This window comes from Manacus candei, unplaced genomic scaffold (genome assembly GCF_025592945.1).
Source record: "Manacus candei isolate 608988 ecotype Guabito, Panama unplaced genomic scaffold, ASM2559294v1 h1tg000051l, whole genome shotgun sequence".
Classification (NCBI taxonomy): Eukaryota; Metazoa; Chordata; class Aves; order Passeriformes; family Pipridae; genus Manacus; species Manacus candei.
In genome coordinates, this window is record NW_026138099.1 from 1,304,436 (window position 1) to 1,325,466 (window position 21,031).

Here is a 21,031-nt window from a genome sequence, read left to right on the forward strand (position 1 = left end):
GTATTAAAAACTCTGACATTATAGGGACAGTCTGGTTTCAAAAGAAAAATCATCACCTTCCAGCTGTTAAAAAATCTCGGTGGCCTTACTCGCAGGGATGAAGTCGTAAGTTAGATCATCTCATCTGTGCCTTGCTTCCTACTAGGCTTCTGTGCTACATCGCAGAAGTCCTGTCACTCTGGCACATTTTTGGCAATATAACCTGGATCAGGAATGGCGTAGAAGAAAGAGTATGGGATACTATAACAGCCTGGGTTTTGCTTAGAGGTTTCTTAGGAAAAGTAACCCTGTTTAATGCATATGGTTACTTGGAGATCTTCATCTGCTCTCTTCCCTTGCTGTCACTGCTAGCTAGCACTTTCTATTTCCATCTCTATCTTCCTCAGCAAAATTATTCAGTGAAAATAAAGTCTTGCAACTCATTAGATCTTACTGTATTAGACAAATATAAACCAAACTCTGAGGTATGTGGTCACCACCAGTTACACACATGGAGACTTTCTCTCTGTTGCTGGCAATGGTTCACATTCCGACATGAAGACTAAACTTGCTTCCCTGTCCTGGTTTTGGCTGAGATAGAGTTAATTTTCTTCCTAGTAGCTGATACAGTGCTGGGGTTTGGATGTAGTATGAGAATAATGTTGATAACACATTGATGTTTTAGTTGCTGCTAAGTAGTGCTTACCCTGAGTCAGGTGCATGAGAAGCTGGGAGGGAGCACGGCCAGGATAGCTGACCCAAACTTACCAAAGGGACATTTCATACCGTAGAATATTGTGCACAGTATAACTGGGGGGAACTAGCCAGAAGAGCTCCATGGCTGCTGGGGGATGGGTTGGGCATCAGTCAGCCGGTGCTGAGCAATTTTATTGTACATCTCTTGTTTCTCTTGGGTTTTAGTCCTCTCACTCTCTCTTTTCCATTTCATTATTATTATTTACTTTATTTCAGTTATTAAACTGTTCTTATCACAACCTATGTGTTTTACCTTTTCATGCTTCCCACCAGAGAGTGTGTGTAAGTGAGACGCTGCGTGGTATTTAATTGCAAGATGGAGTTAAACCATGACATGCCCATACAGAAAATAAATCTGAAAGCATTGCTTGGAGTATAGCCAGAGGGCATTCTATAAAGTCCGTGAAGCTGTGTGTGCCTGTTTGATGGTGTAGTGTACAGGGAGACACTTCAGAGCCGGTTGCCACATGGACAGGAGGCATGCTGTGATCACAGCTACCCTGAGGACTGCTCACTAGAAGCAATGAAAGCATAACCAGTAAGAGCTGACATTACTCTACTCTGTAGAAAAAGTATTTTTCTCCCTGTGGTCTATGTTTCCCTCCCCCTGTCTTCTCACATTACCTATGGCTATGAAGAACTTTAGGCTTCTGCAAACCTTAAAAAATTTTATCTAAAGATATCATGGGGAGTGTCTTAACCTACAGGCCATTAAATCTTTAGATATCTAAACACCTCTAAAAATCTGGCCCTTGGGCATGAAATGGAGCTAGGGCCTGAAGAGTTAACTCTGAATACTGATCCGAGGAATCTCCTGCTCAGAAGAATACAATGCTTAGCTAGAATGTACTGCTTAGCTAGAGACAGAAACCAGGGCTTAAGGATTAGATGGTACCGTACACTAAAAGAATGCTCACACACCTACATAAATAAAGATAAGGGGCAAAATAGGGACTGGAGTCCAAAAGTCTTGCAAAATTCACCATAAAGTCAGCAAATAACAAGAAAGCTGAAAAGTTCAACCAAGGAAGAAGAGTAAAATGCGACCCCGTGAGGCTGTAGAAACAGGAACGACCACCAAACATCATCCCAAAAACATGAATCTGCCCCAGACTCCACCCAGACTCCGCCTATTATGAATATTATAACTACATGTTGCAATTATATGAATATGCATATGAAAATGTTGTAATCACTTGCAGAAATTGTGTATAATCCTGTCTTTTCACTGAAAAGGCAGAGCAGTTTGTCCAGGGTGAGCTGTCTGCTCTCCAATGTTGCCTTGAATAAACACCTTGCTGCTTAAAGACTAAAACTTTGAGCAGTTTCTCTGCGCCTTTTGGGGCAAAATTTGGCATCGGGCACTTTTAAAAGTTGGCTATTTTTCTGGAGACATACCTATATGTATATAATGTACATGTGTATATATGTATGTATGTATTTCTTGGATAATAATCTCTAATGCTAACTGACAAAAGGTAGTTTCCTGAATTAATGTAGTGTATCTGGGCATTGTTCCAATTAAACTGTTGTCTAGATGCTACTCTGGCTAAAGATATGGAGAACTAAAAGCTTCAGACAGGCAGTACCAACTGGGCAGAGCTTCTCCTCAGCCTGGGGAAATGCTTTTTCTGTGCTTTGATGGGGAAGGAAGGAGTAAAAGCAGCACCTGCTCCCAGATTGTGGAAAGAAAATACTAAACAAAGTGAAAAGATAGCTATTAAACAAATTTTAGTTCTAATTTCTCATATGCATGATAGTGTTGTCCAAATTTTATACGTTGCACTAGATTTCATCTCCAAGTGACGCTAAGAAAATGTGTAAAAAGACAAATAAATGAATACATCATAAACTGTGATACAGTGTCTTAACTTTTTAACCAAAGTTGAAGTTTATTTGCAAATTCTTAGGACACTTGAATATATATATTCAAAAAATTGCTTTTGAAATGCACCTTCATAGACTGAGGAAACTACCTCTGCAAGACCTTTTTCATTGTTCTCACAGGCCTTATTGCTGCTCTTTGGACTCTTTCCCTGGATAATAGAAGCTGGAAAGAAAGTAAAACAGATAACAAAAAATATTTTGTTGGGACTCAACATTTCAAGAAGTTAATTTCCAGATATATTAGAGAATGAGATATCTTTAAACCACATGGGTGTTGGGAATGCTCAGCCCTCGGTTGCACACTAAACTGAAGTAGCACCCCTTCTGTTGCATGCTGCCCAGATGTATAAATGAAGACAATTCAGCATCTGCTCTTTAAATGTACAGATCCATTCTAAGTGGAATCATAGAATATTTTGGATCGAAGTGAACTTTAAAGATCATCTAGTCTAACTCCCCTGCCATGGTTAGGGACACTTACCACCAGACCAGGTTGCTCAGAGCCCCATCCAACCTGACTCTGAATGTTCCCAGGGATGGGGTATCCACCACCATTGTGGGCAACATGTGCCAGTGTTTTACCACCCTAATTGTAAATGCATTGAATTGCCTCTTAATGTAGATATAGGTACTTTCTCCTCCATTTAATATGCCAAATAGCACACCAGTATCTGAACATACCTCAATATTTCAGGTATTTATTCTCCTGTACAGAAATATGTGGAGATTAAATAGGAAACCAGTAACAACTTGGAATGGAAATATATGTGTGTGTATATATATATATCTCATTACATATATAGACATATATAATGGAGTGATATTAAAGGCTATAATCTACTCAAGTAGGCTAACTGATGATGGAGCCTTTCTGACACTGACACAAAGCAGCCTTTGTCCAAATTCTTTTAAACTAATGACGTCTGAAACATGAAATTTGCTCTTAAGCTGGCAATTAGCACAGGCAAGAGCCCTTTTCAAACTCCTGAGCTGCACCTGAAAGTTGTTTAGGAAGCACCAGGGGCCATTTTAAAAGCTTAGTGCTAGAAATTACTGGATTTCTGTGTCTAGGAACATTCCCTGGCTCTTTAATTTACTACTGTGCATGCAACCAAAGAAATAGTTGAGTTGCTTAACTTGAGTGTACTCATAACCATGTGGGAAGCATGTGACCATGTACTTTATGCTGTACAGCATCTCCAAATAGCATGCAATTCATCCTTTCCATTAGTTAACAATCAGCATTTCTGGTGCTGGGACACTCCTCTCTTCGGTGTATATGCATACACATTAAAACAACAGACTAGGAAGTCATTAGGAAATCCTTGCTGGCAGTGGTGCATGCCTTATTTTAGCTTGTTCAGCAGCAAATGGGATAAAATTTCTTCACTCCAGCATAAGCCTGGAAATTAATTAGCAAATTAAGAGGAAGAAATGGGTAGGTAATGAAAACTGCTTGTTTGGAAATGTTCAGAAATGAAGTCCAGTATCACATGTAATATCATGGTCACAGGTTTATTGGACATGTTGATTAGGCAATGGCAATAAAAAGAAAAAAACAGGATGTAGCAGACAGTCTGTGATATCTGAGCCGGAGACACTGTGATGCATCACTGATTTGGGAGACCCTGAGGAGGAGGACCTAGTACACTAATAAATTGACGGGGAGGAAAAACTCTCAAGTGCTGACACTGATTTTACTACTCCCTCTTTATGGAAATATATGCTGGAGAAAAGAAAATGTTTTACACAAGAAGGGATGAACAAGGGGATGAAATGGTTCTGGATTGTAAATATTAAAAATTCTGAAATAATGTTTCCATTTGTCCCAATCTTAGAAACAAGAAACACCAACTACTTGTTGGTACCTTAGAAAAAGTGAAATGGCAATCCACTTGATTCTGCAGAAGACAGCTGTGCATTTGTGGCAGTAAAAGTTCCTGATTTCCAGGGATAGTTTGTTAATTTTCATGACAAGACTCATTCTCCCATTTATGTTTCATATCTGTGGGACTTATTTGGTACAATATGAAGTATGTATATGGGACTTATGCTATAATATTGTGAAGGCATTCAAAGATTGTCTTAAGTGGTTTATAGGCAATAAGCTAAAATAGGGACCACCCACCTTCCTGACCTTGCAGGCTGCTCATCAGAAACTTCCTATGCTGGAGAGTTGTGAGATTCATGTCATGTCTTGGACCAATGAAAAATGGAGCTTTCAGGGTAGTTCACAGGATGGAGGTTGCCTGGAATAGAACAAGCCAGGAATGACCTGTGCAGGACTTAATTATTTGTTTGTTCTACAGCTGGGGATCTCTACTGCCTGTTCCTAGCATGGTCTCAGTGCTAACTGTGTGCCCATAGCCTCTATATAGCGGTTTCACTACTTGAGAATAGAATGAGGGCCAAAGCTTGACTGTAGTATAAGAGAACTTCCTGATTTCATACTAGGTAAAATTGCAGTACTTTTTTGTATTTGTCCTATTGAGAGTGTTACACAATAATACATACTACACAGAGGAAAATTTAAAATTCTTAGCTGCTCTGAATTCTGGTTTCTAAGGCTAACCATACAGTGTTAGCCTTAAACAACTTCATCCATTGGCTTTGTGGAATAAAAGCTTTTAATGCAGAATCAGAGGCTGATTCTTATAGTGGATGTGAATGCAGAGAAAAACTTTATTTTTATTCTCCTTTGACCTATAGAAAGGGTAGTGACATTACTTGTAATGTGAAAAAGCTACTACCATATTTCTGCTGCCAAAGTACTCTTGCAACCACAGCCTAACAGAAGACTGGCAGCCTTATTTAGCTAACCTGTATGTAAAACCCACATAACTTGCTGTGGCCATTTTATAAACTCATCTGGAAATAATTCTTAAAGATATAGAAATGCAATTTTAAATATGTTTTGCATAAGAAATCTTTGTTGTCTTCTATTTAACATCTTTATCAGGAAACTAGATTATTTGTGTTTATATCCTCCAGAAAACAAATCCTGTCTTCATTGTACAAGCCACCAGTCCACAGACAAAGAAACAAGAAAAAATTACTACATTGACACCCAGATCTTTCCTATTTTGTCTTGACAGTGTTTCATTTATATGATGGTGTATTTTTCCCTTGCAGCTATTGCCTCCTGTTACTCTTTATGGTAATTGAAGCTGGGCCCGAAAGACCTTAGAGGCTTGTATCTTCTCCTCACATTAGTGACACTTCAGTGATAAACTTGAACCTAAAGTTACTGAGGCGTAACTGAGGGTTCATTTGATAGCTAGTGGTTTTCAGCAGCACTGCAGGGCTTCAGGGGCTCAGCATGAGCGAGATTGTTAATGTCCTGTGAGGGAAAACAATAACACATTTCATTAATGCGTTCATGTGTGAAGCATCCATTAGGGCGCTGGAGGTATTAATGACGTTATGCTTTAAACTGACATGTGGGGCATGACAGGAATTGCAAGGTCTGATGAGAACAGATGACAAGATAAGCAAATATTTGAATGGCTTCATTTGCCCGCAGGTCAAACTGTGGTGCAGGGGAACAGAGAAAGCTAAAACCTGGGAGAGATTAGTGTTTTCCTAGCATGGACTGAGCCACAGGAAAATTTAGGAAAGATTGTTTATTAAGTAAATAAAGAGGTCAACAAGGACAATAAATATGTAAAAAGTACAAGCTTAATTTTAACTTAGCCGGAGTTGATAATTCTAACTTAATTTAAGTTTTTAAAGCCATGGAACAATTCAAGGAATAGATATACAGACAAACATTTTTCTTGTATGACTATTCTTCTAATTTTCAGTAATTCCCTTCTTTCTGCCTGCTGTAAAGGTTTAAAATTTATAGCCAAATAAGCTGCTGACTAAATCAATAAGATCATTGCACTTTGTACCAGAAGTGAGTTTTGCCATGGGATTTTAGTAAACTAACCCTGTCTGCAGGTAAGCAGAAGCTGTTTGAGTTGAGACTATTTTACTTCTCTGATTGTCATGTGTGTTGTTTATTTTGTTATTTTTGAACTAGTCTTAAATTAGCACATGAAGGCCTATTCCCCTGTTTTGGACCATTGTTGAATTGCTACAGAAGGCTCACGGTACAAAGGATTTGACAGCTGCTACTCAGCCATTAGATGACAGTAGTGCACATCCCAGTGCCATCCAGCATAATTTAACATGAATGATCTGACATGCTTGGCAGATCCTTGAAGAAGGGGGAGGAAAAACTCCTCTGCTTACCTCTGATTCAGAATGATTTCATACAATCAGACTTTTTGTTTTCAGAAGCTGTGACACTCACTAGCTGGCTAATGCAATGAGATTCCACATAATGGCTTTTGTGTTAGTGGTGCTGTGCTAAACCAAAGTAAACAACTTTTGCATTGTCAGTCCTTTAGGATTCCTGTACATTTCATTTAAATATCTTCAATCCACCCTCATAAACATATGAACACTTCTCCCCACCTCACTCTCATCTGATTTTCATGTGGTGATTTCCTGTCCAGATCTTTGTGCTTGTACATTAATTCGGCTTATAATAATAAAACATTAAGCAAATATCTCTGGCACATTTTCACACTAAAATTCTGGGAAGTTTGCTCTAAAGTTTCCATTATGATTGTTGTCACAAATATTCCTTATTTCATCTGAAAGTTTCCATCCATAGATTTGAAGGTACATCCAGACCCCTGAAGATACATTTTTGGGAGAGAAGTTGAAACCAAATCACTTCAATCAGCAGGAGTCATCAGGAAGTGGGAAAACATACTTTTTGACTGCATAGTTGCCAAAATGTAAAGATGTTGTCAAGAACAGTGTGTGTTTTCCTTTTTAATAAGCTGCAAAATTCTGAGTACAGTTTTCTCACTCTTATGCTTATCTTTATAGCAAGCCATCTAAGAGAGAGCATGCTAACGGACTACACGTAACTTCCTCCAATGCCAATTAAAAAAATGATAAAAAGTCTTAAAGTATTTGTTATCTCCTTCTCAGGATTCTCTGCATGTCATGGTTTAAACTTACTGTGCATTTTGTTTTTACAGGATTTCCAGTCTGCTTTAGAAATGAAAATGATTTTTGTAAACAGTTGAACTTTTGAATGTTTATTTGAATTGACCTTCCAAGCCTTTACTAACTTTCCTATTTCTAATGCTGAACTACTGTCTGTGATGTTGATGATGATGAGGGGTGGTGTATGATGGTAATGCTGAACTGTAAATGGTGACGGCAAGAGCCTAAGATAAAAGGAGGCCTTTGAGCATGGATTGTCCCATGGTAACAAAGTGACACAATGGTGTTTTTTAGGAAAATCTGACCTTTTCAATGAGGATATGTCTAGAGATAAACAACAAAATGTCAGATCTGCCCTTTGCCTTTCATGTTGAAAATGACTGACCAATATTTCTTCTGATAGCAGAAGATACCTTGTCTAGCAGAAGATATAGAGGTGACAATTGAAGAATCTGAGGAGCCATAAGGCTGTATGGAAAGTAAGTTGAAGTTATTACAGAGATACAGACTGTGCTCTACACTTTATGGACAGAGGGACATGACTTACAGAATACAAACCTGAAAATTTTTTCTGCATAACTGTAATAAAACTCTTGCATGGATGCATGGTGTCTAATCAGTGAGTCCAGTCTCAGGGATATAAGTTTGTGCTTCAAGACAATAATGATGTAAAGTTTTTCCTTTTTATGGGGTATTATCCATATTGCATTCCATGGTTTTGATTTCTCACTATTGCTAGTGCTCTTCTGCTTAAAATACTCAATCAGATGTGAAATCTGATTTAGGAAAAACTTCTATAGGGGCAAAAGTGATTATGGTAGAATGACAACTTTGAGTCTTTGTATTGTTCTTGTGAGAAATGAGTTAATAATGTGGCTTTCCTTTTTCCTAATTTCTATTTTTTTCCCACTAGTCATCATAAACAGTCATCAAGTTATTAAACTGTAAGAATATAGGACATATACTTTCCAGCTTTTGCTTTTACAGTTTATAGAACCAAGCTTAAATCTTTGCAGAATAGCTCTCAATTTTTTCATTGTGAACAGCTGTGTTTTATTGGATTGAGTAATGTGTGTCGCACGGGATACTTGCAATTGGAAGTTCTGAACATGACTAACCATTCAACTGGGCCCACCAGGTCACTTTCACTTCTTGGTAGAATTCTTACACCAACTTTTAAGAAGCACAAGGATATGTTCTCACACACCCCTTGAGTTTGTTACAAGTTGAGAATTTCCAGCTTACACCAGGGGCCTGGTAAATGCTCTCTTTGTCTTTGCTATTTATTTTAGAATTAGAAGCTTTCATGTAATAAAACAAGCCGGGTTGACAGGGGTTCCTCTTTGCAAAGGCAGTTCTCAAAACCTGTGTGTCTTTTGAAATTGAAGATTTGGAATGGTTTGAGACCTTTTTAAAGACTTGTAGAGTAATTCTGTCCCATTACCTAAATAAATCTTACCTCTTGCTTTGCCTCCAAGACTTCCTCACAGTCTTACTTAATGGGTCTACTCTATAGCAAGCAGCTTTCTGCCTCTCTATTTCAGTGGTTACAGTCCATGAAGGAGAAATTCAGGACAGAGGAGGCTCTTCAAGAGATCGTGTTGAGAAGTGGATATTAGACAATTGTGAATGCTCTGCCTGGATGATAGTGCTCTGCCTGGATGATAGTGATGGTGAGAATGTCCTTGTCCTTCCTCCAGTGATTTTACTATATGACAAGTCCATTCTCCCAAACATTTTGTGAAATTGCAACTATGTGGTGTAAAAATTCGTTTGGGATATTGGTCACATGGAGACTGCAAACAGACTGTAACTCCAAAGGTGGAGCTCATCCACATGACCTTTTTGTTCGCTGTTCATGTTTTGAATGTCATTTTTATTAGAGCAGACAAGTTTGTGTTGTCTTCTTTGACAGAGTTCATAAGCTGCTGCCAGCATCTTTTCAGGGAACTCTTGGAAACTGCTAAAGAAATCCTGGAAGGAATCTAGCTTGAGTAGCAGGCAATCTGTAGTGTAAATTTCTTCCAGACAGCTGAGCACTAGGAATCACACTGTTTTAATATCTGATACAAACTTTTATATAAACAACTGCTGATTTGCAATTAGTAACTAGAGAGAGTTTGTCAGAAACTGGCTACTTTGTATTTCATTGGTTATCATCCACAAATGATGGTCTTTCTTTGCTGGTAAATGATTCAAGCAAAGTGATCTTTCCTATTGCTATAACGGCACATTCTGGTCATTGGACATACTTTGAAAGTCTTAAAATAAATGAAAAGAGAACTAATATAAAATGTTGGATTTGGGTTTTCTGGGGTTTGTGTGTGTGGTTTTTTTTTTTTTTTTTTTTTTTTTGGTTTTTTTTTTTTTTTTTTTTTTTTGTTTTTGTTTTTTTTTTGGTGGGTTTTTTGGTTTGGTTTGGTTTGGTTTGGTTGTTTGTTTTATCTTATTTTTTTTGTTTGGCTTTTTGTTTGGTTGGTTTTGGGTTTTTTTGCTATTGATAGTCTATATATAATACTAGGCCTTTAGAATACTTTATATGTCTATACATATTTGAGTACCTAAGGACATTAAATAAATAAATGAAAAATAATACAATGCTTGCAACTATATAAAACTGAAGTGAATTGTCTGTATCCTAAAATAAGTAGGATTCATGTTGAAGTAACAAATAACGTGCTCTTAAAAAAAATCTGATCAGCACGATTCTTCCTGCTGCAGTAAAGTGTTTGAGAAGATGGAATGGTAGAAGTTGTATCTGCATGAGCTGGGATTACAAAGATTTTTTATACGCTGCTAGCAGCATATCTCTGGGATCAGTGTTCCAATGACTTCATTAGCAAATGCAAAAATGATGTAAGAGGATCAAATTTGGCTTTAGGACCTTGCTCTGCCACAGATTTTGAAAAATGAACACAAGAAAAAGGAGAAGAATGGTGTGGTTAAGCAGCCTGGCAGTTTTTGTTTGAGCCAGTTTAGTGCGAGAAAGTGAAATACAGTACAAGAAGAGAATGAAGATACAGAGTTTAAAACTGGTGAAAGGAGAAATATCTGAGGAAGAAGACAATGGGTCAGACAAGCTGGCAAACAAATAATTGTTTAACAACTAGCACTTAAGAATTTGCACTGTTAAAAAATTGGTGGATTTTCCTTTTGTAGTATGTACTGTGGCTTTGACAAAGGTTGTCTGGTAATCAAATGACAGAGTTTCTGAATATTGTTCTCAGATACCTTCTAGGAAAAACTAGCAGTTTTGAGTCTCTGGAACCATATAATTTCTGGGCTTACCTTGCTGTACCATAGTATATTTTTACTGACAAGCATAATGATAAATCAGTAATTTGTGGCATATTTCATTTAGACACTAATTGCAGTTCTAGCTCATTATTGGTATTAATGATCCAACAAGTCTAACTGTTAAGGGATGAACAAGGCTGAAATCATGGTTCATAAGCTTGCTACTCTTTTAATAGATTTGAATGAGAATTAGAATATGTATACAAATAGGTGGCTGAAAGGAATGGGAGTCTTTCAGCCCTGTTGAATCAATACATTTGATTAGAAATCAATGTTAATTTGTATGGGTGTTCTGACTAGGAGCCAAACAGTATCCTTGGCCTGTGCATCAGGTGTTAGTCTTGGAGCTCATAGAGAGAGCTTTGAAAAGATCCTCCATGTTTGGATTAATGCTTATTTCCCAAAGACTTTGTATGATGCTTAGCACTGCATTGAGAAATATAATTGAAAATATAATTTCTGTTAATACAAAAGAAATCTGAAGGGTCTCATCAAAAGGGCAACATCCAGCACAACTGCTTGGAAAGAAAGTGACTTTAGTTGAGATACTACCTGACATTTTTGGTCAAATGCAAATATAATAATGGGTAGCTAGGAAAAATAACATTTTAGGAAACTACTGAACAGTAATTGTTAATTATCCAAGCCAAAAGATTTGTGTACAGGTCTGTTGCTAACTGGTGAACATGAATGGAACTGCCCTTATCAACCATAACAAAACCAAATTTATGTACTTTTAAAGTATAGAATATATTACCTAACATGATTTAATTCCAGCATTCATGACATTTTCCCATAAATACAAGTTTATATTACAAAATATGGATCAGGATTCTAGTTTGAAATTGTTCCATATTTAAAAGTGGTAACCATACACTGAGTGACTCAAATCTGCTAGTCTAACAGCACAGTTGGAATAAAAGATGGAACATCAGTCAGGTTTTAAAATCTCCTCTCATCTCATCTCATCCTTCTTCTCGATCTCCTGTATGTCAGTGCTTAAGTTTCATATTGCATAGAATAACAGTGATTTAGTGAGCCTGTTATTTCTCAACCTGATCACTTCCTTAAGACTTCCGCTCCTTTGTTTCAACACTTTATTTCCATTAGATGAGTTTGTTTCTTCAAAGCAGTAATAAATTCAGCTGAAAAGATAGCATCTATCTTAAAGATGATGTAATTACATGTACTTTTTGCCAACATGAGTCACTGTTACATGTATGTTTCAGGAAAAAGCACTTTAAAACCAAATTAAAGTTAAAAATCATTGATATCTCAACAAACTACTGTTAGTATATGTATTCTATTGCAAACCAAATCTTTTCCTTGTTAGTGTGCATTGCATATGGTTTTCTCAACCATTTGATTGAGAGGGGAAAAATGCAAACTATTAGTATTTTGTATTAGAATTTTTCTTGTGAAACTGCAGCTGTAAACTCTATTTTGAGGTTGAAATAAACTTGAACTGGTAACAATATGAAATTTCTATGCATGAGACTTCTTTTTTTTGTGCATCACTATTGTAGCCTGGTAATCGTGGTATAAAATTTGATGAACATCTTGATTATCTGATTTGGTGATGTCCTGGAGAGAAGCGGAATATGTGATTTCATTCAGATAGTGACAGTAGACCTTCCTGAAAATGGCTGAAAAGAAACCCTTCAGAAGTCCTCCCAATGGAGTAAAAAGGAACGTCTTAAACTTGAAGGTTTTTGGTTGGTTGGTTGGTTTTGGTTTGGTTTGATTTGGTTGGTTTGTTTGTTTCTGTGTTATCATCTTCATTCTGGTAATTGTTCATGCTGAAATACATGCAACACTACACTTTGACTCTGGAAACCTGGTGATATTTGCAATGTAGAGAAACACAACTCCCTTGATGTGTCTGATATTAAAGCTTGACTCATCTCTTTCCTGATGATTGTGCTTAGTGTTCCAGTAAAGTCAAAGGTAAAAAAACCCTTTGCATTGGAAAGGAGATTTGGAACTAAGGGCATTGATCTAACGACTTTAGTAAGCTCTGGATTCAGTTTTGTACTCTACTACTGACATTTGTCAATTTTATTCAAACTCCATTAAACCAGTTTCTCATAATATTTGTGTATGTAATTCTTTGGAAAATACAGGGCTTCTGACTCTTTTCCTTTCACTATCCCATCTAAGAAGTGTATCTAAAGTGTGAACATGCATGAAAAGGTAGATGTGAGGATGAGGACATAGGTAGGTGTGAGGATGAGGTCTTGAAGATCATTGACTACTTTTTTAATGGGCGTCACATAATTACTCCTCAGATGAGGAAGAGGATGAACAGATGATTTTTGAAGATTCAACAAAATATGTCATTTCTAGTACTGGTGGACTGAAAAGTTTGTGAAAAATATTTCTACCTTCTAAAAAGCTGCTTCAAAACCTCTTTAGAAAGAACTAGTGATGTTGGATCCATCTTTGCATCAGTCTAGTAAGTAAATTTTATTATCTGAACTCATCCGTCTTTCTGTGTATCACCACTAAGATCTGCTGCTTCAACAGCTGCTTAGTCCAATTTTCTTCCAATATTTTCTACCTAATGCTCATTCCAAACAGGAAACCATGAAAAATAAATGTGGTAAGTTTGGAAATATTTTGTCAATATCTGGGATAACTCATTGTTTGTGAAGCACCTCACAAACAAAAAAGTGCACAGGGAGTTATTGACCTTTAGAGGTTCCAAAGAGTACCACTTTGTAACTTTGGCAAATATATTAAGGTGTTTATATGAATATGGACAGATTTAAGCTGATTTTCTCAGCGATAAAAAGTAAAAAAAAAGTCCATTCAGAAAAAAACCTTATGGTGACAGTAGATCTAATATTGTTCTTGGGGTGGGGGTCAGGGCTCAAATTTCTGTCCAGAAGCTAGGGAGAGACGTAGGAATCATTATTTTCCATAGTACTAAGAAAAATGTGTGAAATTAAATAATAGAAAACTTTAAATACTAGAGGAGATTTCTGAACTAGTCTTGGATGAAAGAAAGAAATGGGTTTCTCTGATACTCAAGGCAAGCAGGCTGTGACTAAGCACCATTACCATCAACAACCAACAAGAAGGGTAAAGCTTTAGGTGGCAGTGACTAAACAGTTTTTAATTTTTTTTTCTGTTGTTCTTTTTCTCCCGTTACATAAGATGTAGTGTTTGCTTTTTGTTTATTATGTTTTTTTGTTTGTTTTTTTGGTTTGGTTTGGTTGGTTGGTTTTGGTTTGTTTATTTTTTAAATGGAAAATTTAATATAGAATCTCACCTGAATAGATAACTTAGGGACAGAGCTTTTATTCTGAGGAGAGACATAAGAGAGGAAAACCGTAGCCATATGTGAGAGATGAAATTACTTAACTGGCACTAGGACATGAGTAACCATAGGAAAACAAGAGGTAAATATGAGAAAGATGAAATTATACATGAGCAGATGAGCACACATCAATAATGAAGGGGAGTAAAGGAAGAATAAAAGGATGTAAATTGCATGAGGCAAGACATTTACAGAATTGTGCAATGTATTATCTTAATGATGACAGAACAATATATTATCTTAATGATGACAGAAGAAACTGAAGTGAGGTACTTTTTATTTTTTATTCCACCACAATGGGAGGATGACTGATGAAGAGGTTTTTTAAGTGTCGTAGATGAGAGGTGACAAGATTTGCTGTTGTTACAGATGTACAGGAAAAAGAAGTGAAAACATCTGAGATGACCACCAGGTTTTGACCCCTGTATCTTAAGTGTAGGTGAAAATGTTGCCATCTGTTCTCATGTGTTTAAAAGTGCTTCACAGCCCATGGGGACACTTGACCTAATCATTGTGAGTTACTTTCTCATTTTTGTGTTCTAACAAAACTACTAGCACTGTCCAGTTCCTATACATGCACATCATGCTTAAGCACTCTTATAGCTCGGCAGATCTATATCAACACTGACACCTAAAAGAAGTTTATCTAGCTAACTACAACCAGAATTAGCATTGCCTTTAGTATAAAATATTATTTGAACTGAGTTCTGCTTATTGCCTCACACCTTCTTTTGATGCCTCTTGTTAGAATGCCTGGTAGGCTCATACTATGTAATGACTGAGTGCTATCCTAATAATTAGATGATCGGTCACTACGCATCAATTCTTTTTATTTGTGCATCATACAAAGATATGCACCAGCTAGATACTTGAGTTACTAAGAAATGTGACACAACAAAAAAGACCCTTCTCCCTTGGGCTGTGCTGGTGGGAAGAGAGTGCATCTACAAAGAGGAGCATGAGGGAACTGGATGCGGAGACCAGGAGAAAGGCACACTGTGGAAGCAGGGCAGCCAAAGCAGATACCATGAGTGTTGGTCTGGTTAGAGCTTGGTAAACTGATGTGAACCATTGAAGTAGTACAATTACTTCGCTACCTTCACATTCCTCTTTGTTACACTATATAGATGTATTCTGAGAATACAAGGAAAGGCAAGAAGAGAATTTTTTTACTAACAATCTCCTTATAAGGTAAGGGAGGTTTTCCCCTCATTTAAAGAAATTAACTTGATCATTGCCTGATGTTATTCAGAGTTGTCACAACTTATTTTTTTTGGAAAACATACCCATATGAAAAGGTTGAAGAAATGAGTAAGTGCTGAAACCTGTAAAATTTTGAGGGGATTTTTTTTTAGCTAGTAACTTTTAGAAATGGTTTTGTACAGTAAGACACTTGAAATTTCACTGAAAACAGCAATGGCTTAGTTCTGTTGAGGTTTACAATGAAACTGATGAATCATCTATATGAAAAGTGAGAGACTGATAAAAGTGATAAACCCAAATACAAGTTTAACTTTCTATTTAGTTCAATCTAATACAAGTTTAATTTTCTCTTTAGTTCAATCTGGGGCAGGGGGTGTCTTTGTTATGGAAAACCATTTGTGGTAGAAATACAGTCATTTGGCTGCAAAAACTAGATGAATGCAGTCTTTCCATGTTCAGTGAACAGGCACTAAGATGTAGGCAGATCCATATACTCTTTTAAGAGAAGGACCGGAACCTATTCTCATCTGTCTTTTGCAAGGTCCCAAAAGGTCTCTGGCCACCTGGAACTCTACAAACAAATTGAGCATTGGTTTTCATTTGGACTTACATGACGTCTGAAAGCTCACAGACAATAAAAGCTCAAAATAACAATGGTAGATGTAGGCAGAGCCCAATGCAGCCATCCAACAGACAATGACCTTTCTCTGACACATAAAAGACATTAATTTGCATGACTGATACCTGCAGAGAGTGATATTGAACCCTTTCTGTCCTGCCTTGTCTATATGACCTATGTAGGCTGTCTTTAGAAATCATGCAGAGCAGTATTTGGGAGACAAAGACCCAAATGTAAAGTAATTTACAGGAATTCTTTATTTCAGATGTCTGTCTTTCAATGGCAATTATTTCTCTGCTAATTATTAAGACAATACATACATATTTAACTTACTGTGATACTGCTGTGGTTCTTGGTTTTAAGCTATATGGTCCTAAAATTAGCTTTACATTTTACAGAAACGAATAGATCAGGAGAATAGATGGGATGGATGCTTTCCTACAAAGAATTCATAGATCTTCTGTAAAAGGACCATTTCACATACAGTAGCAAACTGCTACAGAACACTGAACTTTTGAATCCAGATGGTATTCATGGTGATTCATTTTGTGTTTACAGACTATTCCTAGTGAAGGTTTCTTCTATTTTATAACTATAATAAACAATGCTACAACTAGGTATAGAGTGACCTGAAATAGAGTCTGAAATGGAAGTTGTGATAAAACTATTCTGGTAAAATGTTAGCAGTTTCCAAATCTAGATTTTATTTTTTTTTTTTGAAGGTGGGAGAACAGAGGAAGAAAAGGATAGAGCTGTAAGACTTCCATTTATCTTGTTTTTCTGTGTAAGTTAGAGTTCTTGTAGAGTTCAGGTGTAATCACAGCCTTCTGTTGCAACAGGAAGCACCATCTGCTGAGGCATTCTGTGAGCAATATAATGTCTCTCTAGAGACAGTTTAGCATTCAATTCACAGAGAAGGATGGCAGGGACTTGTAAACAAAAGAAGACAACTGAAGCAGTGAAGAGTAGGCTGTACTGTAAAGATTCAATATGTTTCTTTACAGCTGAAAAATCCTGTATTGCTATAAAAGGCTGGCAGAGCTCTCTGATATATTAATTGTGTTTTTTTTTCTCTCAACCTTGCTATTTGAAAACCAAAAATAATGTCAAAACATTGATCTTTGTTGTTTTTTTTTTTCCACTGAAACTATAAAGTTTGTAAGGGTCTGGCACAAATTATGTAGCAAATAAGTATTTTTTAGGGGAAAGGAGGGAAAACTTTTAATTGCAGTTCATTAGTAATTACATAGCTGGAGTATGCTTACAAAAGAATTGGTATTGCCTGTCAATGAACCTAAAGTTATGAAGTCACTTGGAATGAAGTTGAAAAATGTCTTGTATAAACATTGCTTATATCCTATAAAATATTTTAAAGCAGAGTAGTTGTGGTAATGGGGAGATGAATTGAATGGAAACTATTTCCTGTTTTGAATTAAATAAAAGTATCAGAATTATGGACAACATATCCTTAGAGTAAGTCTCAGTTTAAGGAGATTGGAGTGTTTTGCTAGAGAGGATGAGTTATGAGGTAGACCAAACTCTTCTCTCTCAGCAATCGTAAATCCAAAATTAAGAGGCTCCAATCGAGGAAGTATGGAAAAAGGAAGAAATAACAACCCTTTATTAAAGGACATATGTATATTGGCAAAAACAGCAACAGAACACAAAAACAACTAAACAATAATCCTAGACAAAAAGTCCCCTTCAAAAAAAGAAACAGCTTGATACTTCTCTGTCCTCTAGCGTGATTCTAATCATGGTGTCCAGGAGCACTGTTGGATCACTAGAGGTGCAGAGCCTGAAGTGCTCTGTGGTGGCTGGCAGGAGGTGCTGTGGGGCTCTGGTGGTCGCCACATGGGGGCCCCAGATCTCAGGAGAAGCTAAAAAATGGAGATTTCACACCTCCCCCCAGGGGAAAAAAAAGGGGGAAAGGAAGGCGGTTTCTTTCCCACTAAACTCACACTGTCTGCAGCTGGCTGTAGACAGGACTCCCCCCTTGTTCGTTGGTGAGCACAAACTCTACAATGAAATCTGAGCAGATTCGGGCTGGAGACAGGGCAGCGTGCAGGCAGGCTGAGGCCAGAGAGCAGCTGGACGACCAGGTCGAGAGCAAAATGGTCTCAAAGCTTTTCCAACACACACACATGCCTTGCCTCCATTAAAGCAGAAAGTGAAGTGTCCCGTGTTTGTGAGGAGAGTAGGAGAAAAACTCCTTCCCTCACCCTGCAGTTTTTTAGAAGGGCTATTAGCTGGGAATGCAGGTCTGCCAGCTAGTTCTTTTGTATAGTCAATTACCCCTTCCCCCTCCTCGTTCAACCTCCTTCTCTTACAGTGGGACAGGGGAAAGGAAAATTTCTGCTTGTATTTTTAGAACAAGTAAACCTATGACAGAATATCATTAAGTAGTCCTTATTGATCTTTAAATGAAATGAACGACAAAGATAAGGTACTGCAACTTTAGGGTTTGATGTTAGAGAGTTCATAGGTTCTCCTGGACAAAGCAGAATGGCTAAGTCTCCGGTGGTCTAGGATCTATTCTATCAAACATTTTAAACCCCCAATCACTGTCTCATGTAAAGCAGATATTCAGCATTCAGGGAATGTGAAAAACTTCCACTACATGGTAGCTCCCCTTAATGCTATCCGTAAGGAAAAAAACAGTTGAGACAATTGTCTATCTGTGGTGATAAAAACACATGTGGACTGTATGTTTTTCATGTGTTTTTCTACTGTAAACATTCAGAATATGTTAAATTTGTATGAGAGCTGGATGGAAGAGAAAGAGGAATAAAAGGAATATCTCTGTTAATTGACTTCTATTTCATGATAAGTACGTTGTATTAGGTGAGGCAACATCTTCTTGGTTCTAGTGCAAAGTATTGGACATTAAGGAGTCCAGTATTTGCTTTCTTGAGTTTAAAGGTAGTATTGAGGCTGATTGGTCGCTGAGATAAGTGCGAGTCTAATCAGGACAAGTTATATGTGAAGTAGGTGGCTTTCAACTAAATTGGACATTTTAATTATGACATAAACCATGTGGTTGTTGGCATGAGCTCTTGAAAAATCACAGCCTTATTTTCAAATGGTGTAATTTACCATGAGTACCTAAAGGTCCAAGAGGGTTATATGTTGGTCCTCAACTCATGGATGAAATTCTCTTATAAGGTATTTCTATTTTGTTAAACTTAAAAGAGAAGAGGTACATTGATTTTAGCCACTGTGCTAATCAAGAATCAGAATATTTCATCCTTTGTATTTTATGAGCTGTAGAGTCCTCTGGGCTGCAGAATGTCTCATTGGTGCAAAGGGGACCATGAGTCCTCACTTACAAAATGACAACAGTAGTGACTTTTACTAAACAGTGTTTGAGAGGGAAACAAGAATGGATAAGTATTAAGTTTTAACTATTTGCAGAAAGCAGAACTCTGTTGGGCACACAGAAGAAGTATAGATTAAAAAGCATGATACAATGGACAAAATTATCTCATTCAAATAAATCTTACAGAAAATGAGAAGAAAGTAAAGCATTTATATCTATCTCCCCTTCCCTCAGATTACTGTGTTAATTCAATGATTAACAGGTTTCCATTCATGACTGAGGTCAGTATTGATAGATAATCCTTTAAGAAAAATGCTTTGCAGTGTAAAGAGCAATAAACAATGCTGTGGAAACTGGAGAATCATATGTGGAGAGTACAGCTTTTTGTGTCCAAATCACAGAAGAATGAGATCTAAGAATTCGAAGTGTTAGAGGAATTAAGACATGGTGGCCTTCTGATTTAGTAATCCTTTCCAGAAGAACTTCCACAGTTTTCTTCTGTCTTGGTACATGGGAATAGATAGCTGTTTAATTCCATGGGATTTTTGCCCCTGATTTTTTTTTTTTTGTATCAGTGCTTTTTGTAATCACTGGGAGATACAACTGGAAAAACTCTGAAACAATGTAATTGTTTAATATTTAAAAATGAGCATTATCTGCAGGACTTTTCCCTAGAAATTAATAGCTTCTAGGGAGCTATTGGGTGCTACCTGTAATGCCCACAGTCAGGCTTATTTCCTTCCTCTAAGAACAGGCGACTGATTTTTGAAAGATGGAGTAAATCTATCGCCTAGATTTATTCTAAAGTGTGATTTTTCCCCCTAAAGAGTACTTCATGATGGATAATAGCGAATAAACATAATGGGATCTCTGCCTAGCTTTTTTAAACTAGCTGTAGGCTGACTAGCAAAAAAAAGGGGGGGAAAAAAGCCCTTCAAATATTTGTAATAGGACTTATTTTGTAAGTCTGAGTCTCAGACTTCTAAAATCTTGCAGGAGTTGTTTGGCATTGCATGGGACCAGTTCTCCTGTCATAAGTTAACCCTGTTAACTACTTACAGTATCCTGGAGTCCTGCAGTGTAAAGTAGTAAAGCAGTAAACTGGTTAAGAACAACAGCCTTTAGAGACTTGCATATTGCATCCTCTTAATCCCCTCTTACTTGGTTTAGACATCATCCATGCAGAGACCTGCTTGTTCTGTACCTTGAAGTTGTCCTGTTGACTGGTTTAGGAATTAAACCAATTTACGTTTCTTAAGTTTGAGATTTATACTGTTCATTGTATTCTGGTCTCATTAATCCAGCAATCTGTCTGGCCTGCCATCTGGAATGATACACTGGTGCATTTTAAGTAAGAGGAATTTGCTCTTTGTTGGATTTTCTACTCTAGGTCTGTATAATCAAGGACCTGGCTGATTCCTAGTAAAATATCCTTTCCTCTAGTTGCATGGCTCTTGTTTCCTAACTTTGAATCTTTTTCCTGTTGAAGAATAAGTCCGATATGAAAACCATACTTTGAACAAAGATTCTAACCCAGTATTATCTGAAAGTTTCACCCACTTTTCTTTAAAATAACACTTTGCACTGCTATTGTTTAAGGAGATGAGACCACGACTGTTTTTTCAGCTTGCCTACTAGGTAT

At 37.1% G+C, this 21,031-nt stretch overlaps 1 protein-coding gene across 1 annotated transcript in view; it reads right to left on the minus strand.

Annotated features, from left to right (window-relative positions):
* LOC127477328 (craniofacial development protein 2-like) overlaps nt 1-21,031 on the minus strand; it is a 234,335-nt gene that overhangs the window by 104,931 nt on the left and 108,373 nt on the right. The window lies entirely within an intron of this gene.